An 18,505-nucleotide genomic window follows, 5' to 3' on the forward strand; every position below is an offset into this window, starting at 1 on the left:
TGAAGGTGGGATAGAGAAACATGGACTTTTAGTTTTGACTTGCAACTGCATGTCCACAGTAAACAAGCACTAGCAATTGCATTTACATTTCTATACTGCTTAATAGTGAACTCTCTAAATAGTTTACAGTCTGTAAGCCAATTGCCCCCAACAAGCTAGGTATTCATCTTATTGAATTATGAAAAGATGGAAGACTGAGTCAACCTTGAAGCCCTGGGATTGAACGCACAATATTGTAGTTGCAGTACCAATATTTAACCACTGCACCAATACAATAAAGCTTCAACTCAGGGAGAGAATGAGGATCTTATCACTCAGCATTTTAAACTGGCCAGAGCCAAGATGCAGGATGGAGGCGGGGATTATTGGACACTAAATCACTGCCAAACTGCCAGCTGCCATCAGCTCAGGTCCCAGCCAGGTCCAAGCTGTGCTCCACCAGCACTTTTTACAAGTTGGAAAGCTTTCCAACTTCTAAAAAGTGATAGTGGAGGGCGGCTGGGACCTGAGCTGATGGCAGCCGGCAGGTTGGTGGCAATTTACTTTGCAATAATCCCCATCTCCATCCTGAATCCTGGCTCCAGCCAGGGAAGCTGGAGCTCGTTGAAAATGCTGAGCGATAAGCTCCTGACAGTTGGCCCTTTATATCTGCAGCAGTTCCATTCCAGACCCCTCTTCAGATGCCAAAACTTGCAGGACCTCGAGTCTCATTGGTTTTAATGGTTGTGCACTGTGCATGTGCCGCCACTGGAGTGAATGAGGTGGGGCCATCCACAGATACTCAGATATGCAGATGGAGTATACCCATGTGGTTGGAGTTGGCCAGCTGTACTCTAGTTGATTCTGTGGTAGCTATGTGTGCATATATCCAACAGGCAGATAAACAGCAGCTGCCTCAAGAATCCCTGGGCATGCTAAGCATCGATACAGAGAGAAAAGGAGAAAGCTGATACACCTGCCTCACCAGCTAAACCTAATAGGGTCATGAGGGTTGGTGTCATCTGCTATAGTAACTCATGGTGTCACCACCATCCCATTGATCTCCTCCCATACTACACCATACAGAATTCTTAGTAATTTTTATACTAATGTTATGCATAAATCAAAATTCCCATACATCACTGAATATAATGGTAATAGTTGTGATATAAAAAACTAGCAAAATTTAATTTTAAATTACAAAATCATATGCACAGCCTAAATGTATTTACATGTACATAGTTCATATGGTTGAAGTGAAAATTTGGTAAGATTTGATGTTTTTAAAGAAATTTTTTAAAGAATAAAAAAATAAATTTGCCCCACTTACACCATCTCTTCAGTGTTTTAAGGGATGCAGATGAATGCAGATATTTGAGAAGCTGTTGTATCACCCCCTTAGGGTCTCACCTGGTGCAACCCACATTGCTGCACTTCACCTAGTGATGCCCCTGGCTACACCCAGCATGTTAAAAAAAATGATAGCGGTATAGGTTTGGCCATCAAAATGGGAAATATAAGGAAATTGGAGGCTAAAAAGTCATCCCTGTATGAATTTCAGAAGAAGCATTCAGGTGATTTCAAAAAGTTCAAAATATTTTTCTTTACTTTTTGTTTTATGCCATATGTGCATATTGTTAATTTTGAATGAAAAGTTTGCCAGAAGATGTTGAACTCTTTTTTGTGTGCATTGTTGGAAACTATCCCTTACTTTCCATGTTATTTCTCTCTCTGGTACCAAATTTTCTGTTAAAGTAGTGCCCAGGAACACTTCTACTTTGTTAACAGGCATACTAGTACGTAGCCAGTCCTTTGCATTCAGGTTGTGCATCACAGGTTGTACGGGCTTCCCTTTTACTGCTTTCAACAAGACAAGTTACCAACAAAAGAGGGGAACACACGTGCAAAGGGAAGTGCACATATGACTCTTTAGTCAAAGCTGGCTCTGGCATGAAGCATGAGCCAAGTCCCTTGTTAGGCAGATGCTGAGGGATATGGAATGAATACAGCAGGACTGCAGTGTGGCCCACTCACTCACTCACATTCACTGTATCTTACATACACAAACTTGCTGTCCGCAGCTGTACTGGAATGTGTTGTCTTGACATCAATGTTAAACTAAGATTCAGCTGTCAGTTTAATCTTTTTTGTACATGGACTGAGTGATGCACCGTCTCATATTTTGCTTCAGGCAACAAAATGTTTTGATCCCACTTTTCTGCTGTATCACAACCAAAAAGGCATTGACTTTCATGTGCACTTTCCACTAGTAGACTGGGACGCTAATATGACATTGATCAGAAAGATGGTGCTGGCAGACAATTTTATAGTGTACTGACTACCTCTTTGGAAAGGAAGAAGAAGTATGAACTGAGCCCACTCCTTTTCCTTTTACAATAGCACTTCCAAAGAGGACGGCATCAGCTTTCTTACCAACATGTGATGAAGGCTGTGAATTATTTTTGAAGAATACATTTCTTAGGCTTCATGTAATCATTATGCTGTAATGCATAGATTGTGGTAATCCACAGCAAATTTGTTCTGTATTCTTCAAATTGAACATTGATTAAAGTGGAACATTTAAGAGAAAAATAATTATTTCCATTCAATACCAAAGACTGGAGGGTTGATGTGGAAGCACCACTTTGTCATTTTTCATAACCCACTCAAGATAAACATACTTTAAAATGGACCCTTGGACAGTATAAGTATTTGGTCTCCTAAAATGAACAGCATGCTCATTTTACAGTGATGCTCCCAGCTGTTTTCCAGACAAACTTTAAAACATGTATAGTCCTGATAATTATATCTAAAGGTATTCTGTCATAAGCAGTTTTAAAGTGGATATGTTTTATGGACATCTAGTTCTACATCAATAAACACCTTAGGATGAATATAAAATATTTCAACCTACAGTAAAGAGCTCTAGTGCTGCTCATATAAAGATGAGACATTTTTCCTATGTTATATCTTATATTGATACTGGTCTTTGACCATAATAAAGAATTTCAAGATGAGAAAGACCTTTACGGACAAATGGTATAACTTCATAAATATTCACAATAGAGAAATTGCCACTGTATTTTCTATAACCAAATACACTGATGAAGGTATTATGTATCCTTTACAAAGTTATTCTTCTCTACACTTGCATGGGGATGGACAAGGGGAGGGCTGGAGTATCAGATCACTGCAAATACTAAGGCAATTCAGAGTGAGTTCACAAATGTCACTGAGTTATAGCAAAAACTACAACATAGCAATTTCACCTCCCAATTTCTGTTCTAATGTGAGGTGGTTGCTTAACACATTGTGCTTCACCAATCTGTTCCGCTCTTATATATTCCTTAACTAGTGTCTGGGGTTCCCCTGTCCCTCATTTTCTTAATCTTCCCACTTTCTCAATATTTTTCCCAAGTCAAATTGAAACATTATGTTTTTAGAAGGACATTGATCTCTGCCTAGGGCTTTCTCCTTATAAAACCTGAGGTGTCTCTTTCTAACACCATCTAACACTCGGTGGGTGGGTGGGCTCTTTGTCACTCAGATAGAAAGATAAAAGCAATGTGATAATATAATCCTCCATTTCCCCTTGTCTGTTTTACAGAGAGTTCTGCAGCTAAGAAACAGGTGAATATTGTATATGTACAGCAGATTGTAACTTGTCAGCTCCCCCATTTGTGCTCTGCAGGCTCCTGCCAAGCTCCAGCAGTAACCAGTAAATCATCATTCACAGGAGTCCAGCAAACCTTCAGACCATCTAACACTTCCTTGTTTTGCTTTGTCTTATTAATCCCAAAGAGTGCTTTGCAAGTTTGTTTTGGTTGTCTTCCCAAAGAGGAAGGCTGCCAAAAGGATCTCTGCTTATATGGGCCTGTGGTGCTCAACATTTGGCTGCCCCCATATGACCAATTAATCAAAATCACAGACCAGGAGTGTACATGTGTTGCTGCTGAGGTGCTGCTGTGTGTGTCACAAACCAACAACAACAACAAAAAAGCTGTCATACCTAAACTGATTTTTCTCTCCTCCCCCCCCCCCCCAATTCTTTTCATTTCCCTGCCTTCTCCAAACTGAGAGGCAGTCTCCTTAAGATAAACAAAGGGGGAAATGTAGTTCGTCTGATCTCAAATGTTCCTGCCAGGATGTTGACTATGGTTCTTCCACATTTGTTACACAACACACAATGCATTTGTTCTCTCATCACTGTAACAAGCCAGACAACTGAGGGGAAACCAAGCTAGCCTGCACCTGATGGAGAACTCAGTAAGACATCATAGGGACTCTCCCATCCGCTGTTTCTTCTGCTCCTCATCAGAAAATAAGAAGCCCTGCTGGCCACCATTAATGGCCCAAAAGGCATATGAGTCTGAGGATCCTGGGAAAGAGGCAGTGTGTAAACACTATGAACAAAGACTGTCTTGACTAATCCTTTATCCTAAAGGCACCAGATCCTATCTGATCTTGGAAATTAATAAAAATTGATCAAAAGCAATGTATAAAATAGCACATCTTGGCTAAAGACTAGCCCAATATTTTGGTTCTTGTATGTATGGGTCTTTTAAAAATAAAAGTTTTTTTTTCTTTAGAGGCGACAGAATTATTGAATACATAGGCAAAGTTAATGTTGTATGAAAACTGCTGTTAGGTTAGGATTTTCCTATTAAAGTAACATAAAGAATCATTGCCACTGTTTCTGCACATTGAATGAATACGGTCCCAAGCTCATTTATAATGTTTGACTCCAAATGTTCTTATGAATTATAGAAAAGGAAAGGAATATTTTATGGAACTAGCAGACATAACCAGAGACATGAAATTATGCTTCTGAATAGAGCAATGTGGTTCCATTGGTGAGAAAGAGAATGAATTAGGTTCTATAGGAGTTTATGTAACTGAAGGTTTATACTTGAGCTTCCTAGACAAAGTTGGTATATTCAACAATCTGTTACAGCGTGTGTGTTTTTCTTCTGTTTTCCCTTTTCTTTCTTTTTCTTTCTTTTTTTGCTTGTGCTGGGTTATTTTTACAATGTATCTTTTACATTTTTATTTATTATTGTGTGTTATTTGTTACCACCCTTTTGTATTTCCAATTTTCTTGTTAATGCAATATAAAATTGGTTCTAGTAGAATTCTAAAGAAGAGCTGACATCTTGTTAATGACCTACTGATACATAATTTCCTCTGTACATGCAATTGTACTCTTTTGGCTATGCTATAACAGCAGTATTCAGTTGTGGGAGCAGAGCTGACTATATGGTGCCAATGCAAATATGGTGCCAATGGGCATTGTGTGTGGAAATCTGCACTGTGCTCTGCAAATTGTACATGATGATGTGCATGGTGTATTGCAATTGTGAATTTCATATTACATTTAGTTGTATAGTACTGAAATTTACTCATGCACAATTGTATAACTCCATGAGTGGTGTAGGATCTCAGATCAGAGTTTGAATTAAGGGAATGGCTGGATTTAAAGTTTGATTTTTCTACTGCAAAAGAAAGAGTTGCAAGGTAGGTTCTGCACCCTTTGGAAAGGTGGAATAGGGCATCCATTTTTTGAGAAAGGGAAATTCAACCCTGGATGACCCATTCCAGCCTCCATGGAAACCTTGCCTCTTCAGTGTTGGAGCTAATTGAAAATATGTTAGTATTGTATTTTTTGATACAACCTATTGTATTTTTTACATGGAAAAAAAGATTATTTCTTGAAGCAAGGGAAAATCTTCCTATGAGATATTTTTCATTTGATAAGAATATTTATTTGTTACTCCAAAAGGTAGCTTTGTGGGAAGTACTTTTTGCAGGAATTTGGAGCATTTTTCTATTTTTCAGAAATTATCAAATAATTAAAAATAAACAAAAATGGATTAACAGGAATGTATATATAATTCATCTCAGCTAATGACTATCTCATTATTTAATTTATTGTATGTATGAGTTAGCTTTTTGCACAAAAATTTCCAAATTCTGATCCCATGATGGAGGTACAATGGCTAAAAACGTTCAGTGAAAGAAGTCCAAGAACTGACACAAAACAGAAGTTTGGCAGGAAAAAAACACCACTTTAATGGTCATAGCTGTATAAATTGGCATGGCACAAGGCATAGATTCAGAATCCCATAGCTGAATGACCCAGAGCATTGAGAGCATCCTGTACTTCTGATCCAAATCAGGAAGCAGCAGTCAAGATAGCATCTGAAAAGCCACTTGGGTGCATGGCCACCATCTGCTTCTCTGCCATATGAGGATGAGGCCAGTTTACGCCAAGGTGAGTGTTACCTGCAAGGCTCTACCTTCAAAGTCCCCTGATGAGACATGAACTGATAGCACAATGAGCTGTTAGGCTAACTGGATCTAGCCCCATGCTACACTGTTGCCAAAGTTATGACAAAGTAACAATAAATAGAATTACCGATAATTTACATTCCTTAACAAGTCTGAAAGTAAACATTATATTAAGGGTTACCATGTATCCTCAAGTGGATGTAAGTCAGAAATGCAGAAAGAGTGGCTGAAAAGGCAGTGAAACTAGAATGTCTTACAGGGTGGGATGCTCCTACTTATATACTTCCCAGATAGACCTGAAGGAAAACTGCACTTCTCACCTCATTGCCTAGAAAGCACTTTCACCCATGCACTGATTGGCTAGCTCTTCTCAGGTACACAAACTTGCAACAAGGGAGCCTGGCAAGAAGAAGCCAAGTAAATGAAGATAAAATGGTGGCCTCCAAACCATCGCACCACTATCTCAGCCTGCAAATACTCACCAGGTCTGATGGGGCGCCTCCATTTTAAAAACATATTCTCTCTCAGGAGTTTTATTTCTTTATTTGCTTTAAAAGACCAAGGATCGTGAATTATTAACCCTAGGTATTAGGTGGGTGAAATTAGAATATCAAGTGCTCATGCAGTCATTGAGTGTCTGGTCCATTTGTGATGATCAGGCAGAGATTTTTTTCTCAGACCAGAGCACTCTACTTGTTGAATTGTAGAGAGAGAAAAGGCTGCTTCACATTTTTTCAGTGTCTTGGAAAGTAACTACTTCTGTGAGTTGTTCAATAAAACATTGGGAACACACTTTCCCTTTAAAAATCAATAACCTCACCATTTCCCATTGTGGTAGTAAACCCAGCATTGTTCTGTCCATTTCCTCCTTTGTGATAAATTTACATGACTATTTTTTCAGTCAGTTGGATGAGAAGCCCTGTTTCAAAAGAGGCTAAGAAAAGCACTGAAATTCTCTCATTTGCTAGTTAAACCACAATTTGATCACCTATTAAGTGCAGCCACTAAAGCTAATCTCTCTGTGCTGCAGCTTGGCATGCCGGCTATGAGATTCTGGGAGTTTCAGGTTCTGGAGGACACTTCCTAGCATTATTTTTCCTGGCATTTCTTCAGCCATTCTTAATTTTATTCTGAGGAGGTTTTTTCCTACATGTGCTCCTTTCACCTCAGTCTTTCCAAACTGCACTGGAAAGTGTTGATAAAAAAACCTATCACATTCAGATAAATATATTTAGTCATCAACAAAATAGGCATTCTGCATGAACAAAGTTTCTGGTTGTGAGGAGGACTATAACCAGGTTCAAATAAATGAAATTATAATCTACCATCTTTCAGACTTTTGACTCAGTGTGGAAAGGTTAGGGAATGAAAGGAGTCAAGAGGATGTGCCTGTGCACTCCAGGATGTGATTTCTGAACACCCATCTTCAGCTCTTCAAATAGGTTCTGGTTACTGCTTACATGTAATCAGTCACAAAGACTATGTCTGATTACTTCTTGCCAGAAGATCTAAAATCTTGAGAGCAGATGTAAAAGTATTTGTCATCAACGCTGAATCATGAAGTTGTGAATTCAATTGTTGTATTACCAGTATTTGATGAAAATTGTCATGCTCAAGAGCAGAACGTCTGACAAGATCTATCATGCAGAACAAAATACCAGCTGCAAGTTCAGCCTTGTAATTGGTCTATGTTATAGGATACAAGCACCCTAGATTGCACATGCAGTATATTGGGAAACAACTACAACATAATTGTAAGCCACTCTGATAGCCATTAGGGCTGAAGGGCGGGGTATAAATACCATAAATAAATAAATAAATAAATAAATAAATAAATAAATAAATGGTAACTGCCTTAGTAGTAGTAGTAGTAGTAGTAGTAAATTTTGCTTACCTGCCTTTCCCCGAGGCTCAAGGATGGCTACAATATATATTAAAACACTTAAAGCCATTTTAACACATTAAGTTAAACACACAAATACAGAACACATTAAAATCATCCAATATAAAATTTAAAATATACCAATTTAAAATTCATAGTTTAAAATTGACTAGATAAGCCCACCAGAAGAGATAGGTCTTTAATACTGTTTTGAATGCAGACGGCATGTTTAACTATTGAATCTCTCTCAGCAGGTCATTCCACAGTCTAGGGGCAACCAATGAAACTGTCCTCTAGGTGACATGAATAAAGGCAGTAGATCCCATCTGATCTTGAAAGCTAAGCAGGATCAGCTGTGGTTATACTTGGGAAGATTGCCAATAAATACCACGTACTTTAGACTATATTTCAGAGGAAGGAAGTGGTACAAATATTTGTTGCCTAAAATCCTATGAAATAAATGGGATCACTATGAGTTGACAGGCAACTTAAAGGATAAACAGCACAGAGTGATTGTTTTTCACATGGAAGTGAGTTTATCCCCATTAAAATGCAAAGTATTTGTGGGTAGCTTGGTCTTGAATTGACAATACCTATTAACTTTTTTTACAGACCTAGGCCCTTTCACACTGCACTGTTACATCAGTATGATTCCACTTGAACTGCCATGGCATATTTGATACCCCCAACACTTCACAACTAAAAACCTGGAATCCAATGGCCAAGGAACATTACAGTTTTGTCAAGATGGCAAAGGATATTAATGAGGAATAACTCACAAGCTAGTGGAGGCTACAGCACTTTGCTTTGAGTGAGCCTGCTGGGAAAGTCAACATGACATAGTGGTTTGACCACTGAACTAGGACACTGGGAGACCTAGGTTCAAATCTCCACTCAATCATGGAAACCCACTGGGTAACTTTGGGCAAATCACATTCTCTCAGCCTCAGAGAAAAACAAAAACAAACCCTTTAAACAAATCTTGCCAAGAGAATCCTGTGATATCCCTTAGCATCACCATAAAGGAGGGAGCTAGCTTGTTTTCTGCTGCTCCAGAGACTACAACCTGGAGCAATGGATGCAAGTACAGGAAAAGAGATTCCACCTCAACATTAGGAGGAACTTCCTGACAGTAAGAGCTGTTCAACAGTGGAACAAACTCCCTCGGAGTGTAGTGGAATCTCCTTCCTTGGAGGTGTTTAAGCAGAGGCTGGATGGCCATCTGTTGGGGATGCTTTGATTGAGAGTTCCTGCATGGCAGGGGGTTGGACTGGATGGTCCTTGTGGTGTCTTCCAACTCTATGATTCTGTAATTTGAAGGCACACAACAATTACTGGTATGGGCAACATTTTGCCCCTGCTTGCCATTCCCCACCCTCCAAGTTAATTTTGAGTGCAAATTGCTTTGCACTTGGAACTCATTTTGAACCAGTTGAAGTGAGCTAAGGACAAGGAAGGAGGTGGAAAGAGGAGAGAAAAGCTGGACCATTTTAAAAGCAGCTGAAAAAATGGCATGATAGAGGATTAATTGGGACTGATTCTACCCACACCCCTTAGGTCTTTTAAAATCCTGGACAAGGCAGGTTTGAGGGATGAATTATAAGTTAAACTGAAGGAGTTGCTGAATTACAGCCAAGCCTGGTGGCTCACCATTTGGATTTACTGTCCATAGTGAGCTATGTCAAGAAAAAGCAGTAACATTCTTTAACTCCCCTCACCCTAGTAGTACAGACTATTTGGGTACAAACTATGGAAATAAACTGTCATCAATTATCTGCAAAGTATTTCTTCTCCAGTTACCAGTTTGATGCTATTTGTTTCAAATGAACATTATCAGGACACACATTTCGACACAAAGGACACAACTTGACACCACCACAAATCTGATGACGGTGAAAGGAATTATCACTAATACCATGAAACTGATGGGGAGCAGAATCCTCACCCAACCCATATTATCTGTCTCAGAATCAATATTGATCTTATTAGAGGAAGTGCTTATCTATTAATGGCCGAAATAAAGAATGATAGTGCTCTGAATGACAGGAAGAAATAGCTCATCAAAATCTTTGTAATACTCTTTCTCTTTTATTTTCTGCAGGTGGGACAAATGTATTAGAAGGTTGTGGTATCAGTTGTTTAAATTCTTGTGGAGGGACTAAAATTAACCAAATTAATTTTTTTCTGTTGTCCTGAATTATTTTCTGGCCATTCTGAGCACCAGCTTCAACACTGAATACTCATACTTCAATTAGATTTTATTTTCAATTGTGTGACATATTGGAATAAAAAGGTCTCCTCCTCCTCTTCCTCCATATTACTATTACTATTAGCTTTAGTACCTCTGTGAAATTGCACTTTTACACTGTAACTTTTTAAAGTTAAAAATTAACAGAATATTAAAAAATGCCCTCAGATCATAGGACCTCTCAGTAAACTATGTCCCAGTTTCTAAGGGGTAGGGCTTTGAAAGGGCCCTAGTGCAGATCCAAGAAATCATTATAAAGATTCCCTAAAAAGAATGAACCACATAGACAACAACATCCACCAGATGTGGCAAAACCTAAGGAACTATATCACAAGAAGTCACATTTCTTTAGGCCAGTCTGAAAAGAGCACTCTCACTTGCTTGCTCACTTGCTGTCACATAAACACATATAGACAGAGAGAAAGTTGTTGTTGTTGTATGTCTTCATGTTGTTTTTGGCTTATGGCAACCTTACGGCAAACCTATCATGAGAGTGCAACTTGCCCAAGGTCACCTAGTGGGTTATCATGGCTGAGACGGGAATCGAACCTTGGTCTCCCAGTGTCTTAATCCAACACCCAAACCATTACACCATGCTGGCCCTCTATGAGAGAGAGAGAGAGAGAGAGAGAACACATTTTCCATATAGACCTTTCCCCTGATCATGTATCCTTATCCCCTCCCCACCGAGTTCTTTTACTTCTGACAAAAATGTTTTTACAATACAGAGAGAGTAAGTGTGTGTTTATTGTATGACTTTCTCAGCACAGCTGTTCAGTTGAAAAGGTGTTAACTAATGTTTTTTCGAAATGATAAAAACAAATCAAACTATTTTCACAGGAGAGTTTACAAACCTGAAGTTCCCTAAGGTAATTACCCCTACTGGTAAGCAAACTGTTTTAATAAGAAATGTTGCATGGGCAAAACCAAAATGCATGATACAATGAAAGAGGAGGTGGAGGAGGATAGGATGCTATGGTGATGGTCAACTGGATGAAGCAAGACTAAGAGGGAAACTGTAGGAAGAATCTAGGATGGTTCTCTCCCACAGAGGTCATGAACACTTACTTCTTGCATATTTCCTATCAATGTCATTGGGTCTTGCTGAGCAAGAATGTGCCCTTTACAAGACACAAGCCCATAATAATTCAATGTTTCCAATAAATGGCACTTACGTACTTGAATCTGTGTCCCTTTTAATTGCTCAGCATTACCAGACTAAAAGACGAGATGTTCTTGGTTTTGTTTTGGGATTGTTTTGGGCTTCTTTTGCAAGAAATATGCTATTAACATTCAGAAATACCAAAAGTGGTTATTGCTTTTGTAAAGGAAGTGGCCAGAAGGTGAACTGTTCAATTTAAAATCAATTTCCAAAGAAATATAACCTCATTTTTACAATAAGAATCAGTTTGATGCTTTCTCAGGTTTACCTTCTTGAAAAATATTCAGTATTTTAATATTTACATTTATTAAAGACATAAATCAATAGTGAGCACAGCAAGTATGTGTTTGTCAAGCTCAGGATTGAAAGGCATATAATTGTCAGATTATTTTATAAATACAGTGGGCTAAATCCAGTTGTTACTCCAACTAGAGTAAACCCACTGAATCGATGAAGCTTACATAATTCTTGATATACCAAGTCCCAAGGATTCAATGGGCATTTCTCTCTCTCTTTCTCTCTCTCACACTGTCTTTCTCACACAAATATTGTACACCTGGGATCTTTTCCTATTTGGAGAGGCTTCCATACATCTGTGGAATGAAGTCACTTCAGTGAGATTTTCTTGCTCCCACCTTCTCTCTTAGGCTTTATTTCTCGTTGTGAACAAATAAGAATGTTCTTTTCAGCCATTGTCAGGCAACTTAGTTCAGCATGATGCCAATTTCAGAAATACAACAAAAGAGAAGGATTGAATCATCAATTGCCACTGAAAGCAAAACAGCAGGCTTTTGTTTTGTTTTTCAAACAAGAGGTTAAAAAAAGACCCATCCCATCAAGCAAAATCTTTTTTAAAAAAATATTGTAATAAATCAATCCATATATCAGCATGAAACTTTTATTCAAATAAATGCAGTCTAGTAAGTACCAGAGAAGAAACTGGCTGGAAACTTTCCGATACCTTACACTGCTTGTGGACATGTGGGTGGAAGAAAGGTAAATTAAATGTCCTCCCCCCCCACCCAGTTATGTTGTTAGTGGTCCAGTTTTTGTCTGTACACACACTTCCTACTTCTTACTTATGAAGTTGTAAAGCAAAATTCTATATGTCACAATGGAGGAGCGTATATTATAATAAGAGACAGAGATGGTTTATATCAGGTCAGAATATTTTTCCTTCTAACCTAGTATTGTCTACGCCAACCAACTATGGCTTCCCAAAGTATTAGAACAAAACTTTCCCAGTGCCTGATAGTTTGGAAACATTTTTTTTGGACTATAGCTCCCAAAATCTTCCAGATAACATAGTTGTTTTGATCTTTTTTTACCTGTATGATCTTTGGATGTTCTCAATGCAAAGTATGCACTCCATCATTCAAGTATAGCTCCACCTCTCTAGTGGCCAATTAAGAAAGCATATGGCTGATCCAGACATCCAGAATAGAGCAAAGTATCTAGAACATATCCATCCAAATCCAAAAATTTATACAATTTGCAAGAAAATCTCTTAAAGTAATGCACAGTGCTCACCATATCTATTTCTCCAAGCACATGCTGTTTATGTACAGACTTTCAGCTACGCACCAATACAACCCTTTCCCATTCATTAGAACAACTCATAATTTGGGGATAGCTGTCTTCTTTAATCACTGTCCTTATATTGTCATTTATGAAAAGTAGAGGTGTCCTTTAAAATATTTCATTAGTGTTCCTAACCACCCATCCAAACAGAAATGTTGCTAAGGGTTTTTTGGGAGCTGCAATATTTCTATAATAAGTAGGTGCAGATCCACTGTGGACACTAATGGGTCAAGGCAGGAGAGAATTTGGTCTCACCTGGTAGCAAAGCCAAGGTAAGCATTCTTTGGGGGATATGCTCACCTCACTTTTTAGGAGTGAGAAGGAATTAAAACATTTCTGCTGCTGAGTTTTCACAGCACTAGAATAAAAGGCAAACCTCTGTGGTTTGTCCTAGACTGCACTTGTGGTTATGTAAAGTGATGGAACAGTTTGGCTTGCTTTTAAAAGGGAAGCTGCAGTGCTGAATTGTACAGGAGCCAAATGAAACAGCTTGAATTCTTGTAGCAAGTTATTGCTGGCCACTGTCATCAGGAACACTTAATGTGTCATCTTTTGAAAACAAGTGAGTGAACAAGCAAGAGAGTTATTTAGGCTGCATCCACACTGCAGAAATAATCCAGTTTGACTCAGCTTTATCTGCCATAGCTCAGTTCTATGGCATTCTGGGAACAGAAGTTTGTGGTGGCACCAGAGCGGAGCAGCTGCACTTTGGGGCCACCACAAACTTCAGTTCCCAGAATGCTATAAGATTGCGCCAGGGCAGTTAAAGTGGTTTCAAATCAGATTATTTCTGCAGTGAGGATGCAATTTTCCCTTTTTTTACCATAGTAAGCATAGCTGATACTCTCTCCTGCTAATGAAAGATTAAGACATCAAACGTGGATAAAAGAAAGGGCCACAACTATGCTAATTGAAAAATAAGAAATGGGGCAAGAACCAGATTTTTCCATATTTAACACTGGGCACAAACAGACCAGCCCAAAGGGTGATGCCACCCCTGAAAGAGCAGGTTGGGCACCATGGCAAGTGCACACCACAGCCCCAATCCAGCATTTTTCCACCACCAAAAAGGAGCAGCCTTTTTGCAATGGCTTTTCCTGCCCTGCCAGGGTCTTGCAATGCTGTGGCGGCACATGGCATCTCAGTGCCTTACCACCACAGCACTGTGAAGCCAGAGCACATGCAGTCAGGTGTGTGGCTTCCCAACAGCATAGGGGAATGCACCGTCAATGATTTGGGACTGTTTCTTTTGGATGTGTTTATAAATGACCTGGAGACAGAGTAGCCAGGTAACCAAGTTTGCTATAACAAAACCAGGGTGTGAACAGGTCCAACTGAGTATCTCCAAACTGGAGAAACTGGTATTAAAATGGCTATTGAGCTATAATATAGACATATTTAAAGAGATACATATTATGGCCAGGGAGGGAGTCATGCAGAGGTGAAGGAATTTTACTGAGATTTACAATTAGATTTTACTATTTGTTTTAAATTTTACTGAGATTTTAAGTATTTTTGTCTGTGAGCCACCTTGGGTCCCTATGGAGAGAAAAGTGGCACACAAATTTTATATATATATATATATATATATATATATATATATATATATATGGAAGGTCAAGCTTAGCTTTCCTGACTTCAGCTCCTCATCAGGGAGGGTGAGCACAGTACTCCTGTCTTCACCTCCATGAGACTTCCTCTTGAGGAAGGAACTGCACAGAGGCATGAAAGAGTGACCAGCCCTCCTGGCTTCGCCTCTCTGTGGATTCTTTGTGAGGAAGGAACAACACAAAGGCAAAAGGGGGGGCTCCCTTCCACTCCCCTTCCTCACTTGCCCAGCCACCTCCACTTGGCTGACACTCTCCACACTGGATGACACCAAGTCCAGGGATGCCACTGAGTTGCCTGTCAACGTATGGTAATCCCCATGAATTTCATAGAGTTATCTTAGGCAAAGAATGCTCAGATGTTGTTTTTCCACTTCCTTTCCCTGAAATATAGCCTACAGCACCGGTTATTTGTTGGTAGTCCAAGTACTAATCATGGCTGATCATGCTTATCTTCCAAGATCAGATGGGATCTGGTGCCTTTAGGGTATTTAGGCATTTACCTATTTAGTGCTGCATAATAGACCTTGTCAGACATTCTGCTCTTGAAAGTAATAATTTCCTCTAAATACCAGTGATACAACCATTGAATTCACAACTACATGATTCAGAGATGATGATAACTGATAAGTGCTTATAGGTCTACTCTTGACATTTTGATGCTGGAAGATAATAGTGAGACATAGTGTTTTGTAGCTCCTTGTATCCAACCAGGAACCAGAAACTATTTGAAGATCTGAAGATGGGAGTTGCCCTATTCAGGTATTCAGAATTTGCATCCTGGAGGGGGCATGCTCATCTTTTCCATCCCTGCTACCTCTGACCTCTCCACACTGAGCACAAAAGTCTGAAAGATGGTTGTTGAGAAGCAAAGTTTTCTCCCAAGTCCACCTGGGAAGTAGCATCCAACTCTGCTTTCCCATCCTCACACCCACTAAAGGTACATGGTAGTCCTTAATGTAACATTTGCTTTCAGACTTGTTAAGGCATGTATGGTGACCTGTAATTCTATTCACTAATATTTTGTCATTACCTTAGGGGCAGTGTGGCATGGGGCTGGACCTAGCTGAGGGAGTAGTTGGAACTTACAGTTCATTGTTCCATCATTTCACGTCCCATCAGGGGACTTTGAGGGTATAGTATTACAGGTAATGCCCACCTCAGGGTAAACCTGTCTCATCCTCAGGTGGGAGAGAAGCACACAGTGGCTGTGTACCCAAGAGGCTTTTCAGTTGCCATCTTGGTTGCTGATTACTGCTTTGGGTCAGAACTATAGGATCTTGTGAATGCTCTGGGTCATTTGGTTATGGGACTCCTGATCTGTGCCTCACAGCATGCCAAACTATACAGTTGTAACCACTAAAGTTGTGACCATTTCCTGGCAAACCCCTGTTGTGTGCTATGTGTTAGTTCTTTGATTTCCTTCAGTATGCACTAGCCTCTTGCCACTAGCCCTGCAATCTGGAGATTTAGAACATTTCTGTGCCATCTCTCCTCCATCATGGAACCAGAGTTTGGAAAGTTATATACAAAAGCCAAGTAAAAGCATTACTTTTATTTTAAAGAACCCACTAGGGTATCACAATAAAAATAACACACAATAATAAATAAAAATGTAAACAATACATTGTTGAAATAACCCTACACAAGCAAAAAAAACAACAACTGATCTGTAACAGATTATTGAGTATACCAACTTTGCCTATGAAGCTCAAATATAAACTTTCAATTACATAAACTCCTATAGGGCCTAATACACCCTGTTCCTCATCAATGGGACCACATTGCTTTATTCAGAAACATAATTTCACATCTCTGGTTATGTCAGCTAGTTCCATAAAATATTCCTTTCCTTTTCTATAATTCATAAGAACATTTGGAGTCAAACATTATAAATGAGTTTGGGACCACATTCATTCAATGTGCAGAAACGATGGAAATGATTCTTTATGCTACTTTAATAAGAAAATCCTAACCTAACAGCAGTTTTCATACAACATTAACTTTGCCTATGTATTCAATAATTCTGTCATCTCGAAAGAAAACGGACATTGGTATCACAGGAAAGCCTTCATCAGTACTATTTTAAATCTTTCACATTGATGTTTTCCCAACTTTATGGATTTTTCAAGCTCAACACTTTTTCCTAACCACACTTTTTCCTCCTCCTTCTTTTTCTTGGCTTATTAGAAACATCATTCAGGCTACAAAGCACAACATTTTGTTCTCCCACCTGGCCTCCCACCCCCATACTAATTTCAAATTCCTTAAGTATAATTAGGAACTAAACCAAATACTACATTAAAAGTGTATTGTGCAGGGAAAGTATATCCCATTTTATACACTTTCTACTAAACTGGAACCACCATGGGCAAATTAGGAAGATTTAACTCTCCTCTAGGCAGACTCCCTCTTCTCATTCCCCTGCTTATTTGAGGGTTTTTAAAGGAGGATAGAACTGCATTGTTATCAATTGAGGGGGTGCCTTTTTGAATCTCTGTACAGAGCATGGTGGAGTACATTTAGGGAAAGAACTACTTGGCAAGCTTTCCACCTCTCTGGTTGATCCAGCTTAGCCCTCACAGACTTGGAAGGAAGGAAGGAAGGAAGGAAGGAAGGAAGGAAGGAAGGAAGGAAGGAAGGGCAAGTCTTCCTGACATATTACATTTTGTTGTAGCATTTTGCTTGCATCTAAAGTACAGAATGATGCCATAAAATGCAATAGATTTCTAACCTGGGATAGGAGATGGATACATTTCAGCTTGCCAGTTCTGTTCTAAATACTGCTGGCCCATCCATGCTCTAGTTAAATTCATGCTCTGTTGTCTTCTATTTGCAGGGAATCCCTCTACCACCACTGAAAACAATTAGGGAACATGGTCTTCCCTGGCAGCCTGAAATGATACAGCCCATTTCACCACCTCAAAAATCTACTACCGCTTTGGAGAGTGGCCTTGGGGAAAGGGCAGCAAGTTACCACCCCCAGAGTTCTCTTGACTGAGAATCACACATGTGCATGCACTGTTCTTTTCCTGTGTGAAAAAATATGCACACATTAAAGCAGCAGTAAATCATGGGTGGCCTAAAATGAATGATCCAAAGTAGCTAATATACCTGGAATAATATTCACTCTAACAGGATTTCAGAGCAAAAATGGCTTGGCTGTACAAAACAACAGTGGAGCATTCTAGGAAAGGAAGTGAAACTGAAGGTTTTCTCCTCCAACTGCTCATAGGGAGGAACAACACCCCCTGCAAATACAAGCAGGTTAAATTGAATAAAATAGCATTGCCACTACTGCAATTGAAAATGAAAATTCAGAGAAATTCATTATATATGAACCTGAATGATGTTTTAAAGATCATAATTTAGTAAACTGCAATATTTCCCATCGTATCAGTGGATTATTGATTTATTTTTCCTTTCATGACTACAGCTCATTTTTATTACAATGTGATACGACAAGAGGAAATTGTACAGACCTGAATCAGCTATCATGGAAATCCAAAGAAAGATGTTTACATACTTCATTAAAGGTCAGATGAGGACATAATTTCTTACTTGGCCTCAGTATCTGAGATTTGCAGACTTCAAATTAAAAAAAATAAAGAAAATGTTCCAATGCCAGGCCACAGAATAATTGTAGAAATAATAGTGCTGTTCAATGCTGTTCAAACAACTGAAGCATGCCAAGGATAATCTCAGCTGTGCACACACACACTTTCCAGTCACTGACAGTGTTTCTAGATGGAGGGCTA

This window comes from Sceloporus occidentalis, unplaced genomic scaffold (assembly GCF_023333645.1).
Source record: "Sceloporus occidentalis isolate IW3139 unplaced genomic scaffold, rSceOcc1.0.p SCAF_2, whole genome shotgun sequence".
NCBI classification, from domain to species: domain Eukaryota; kingdom Metazoa; phylum Chordata; class Lepidosauria; order Squamata; family Phrynosomatidae; genus Sceloporus; species Sceloporus occidentalis.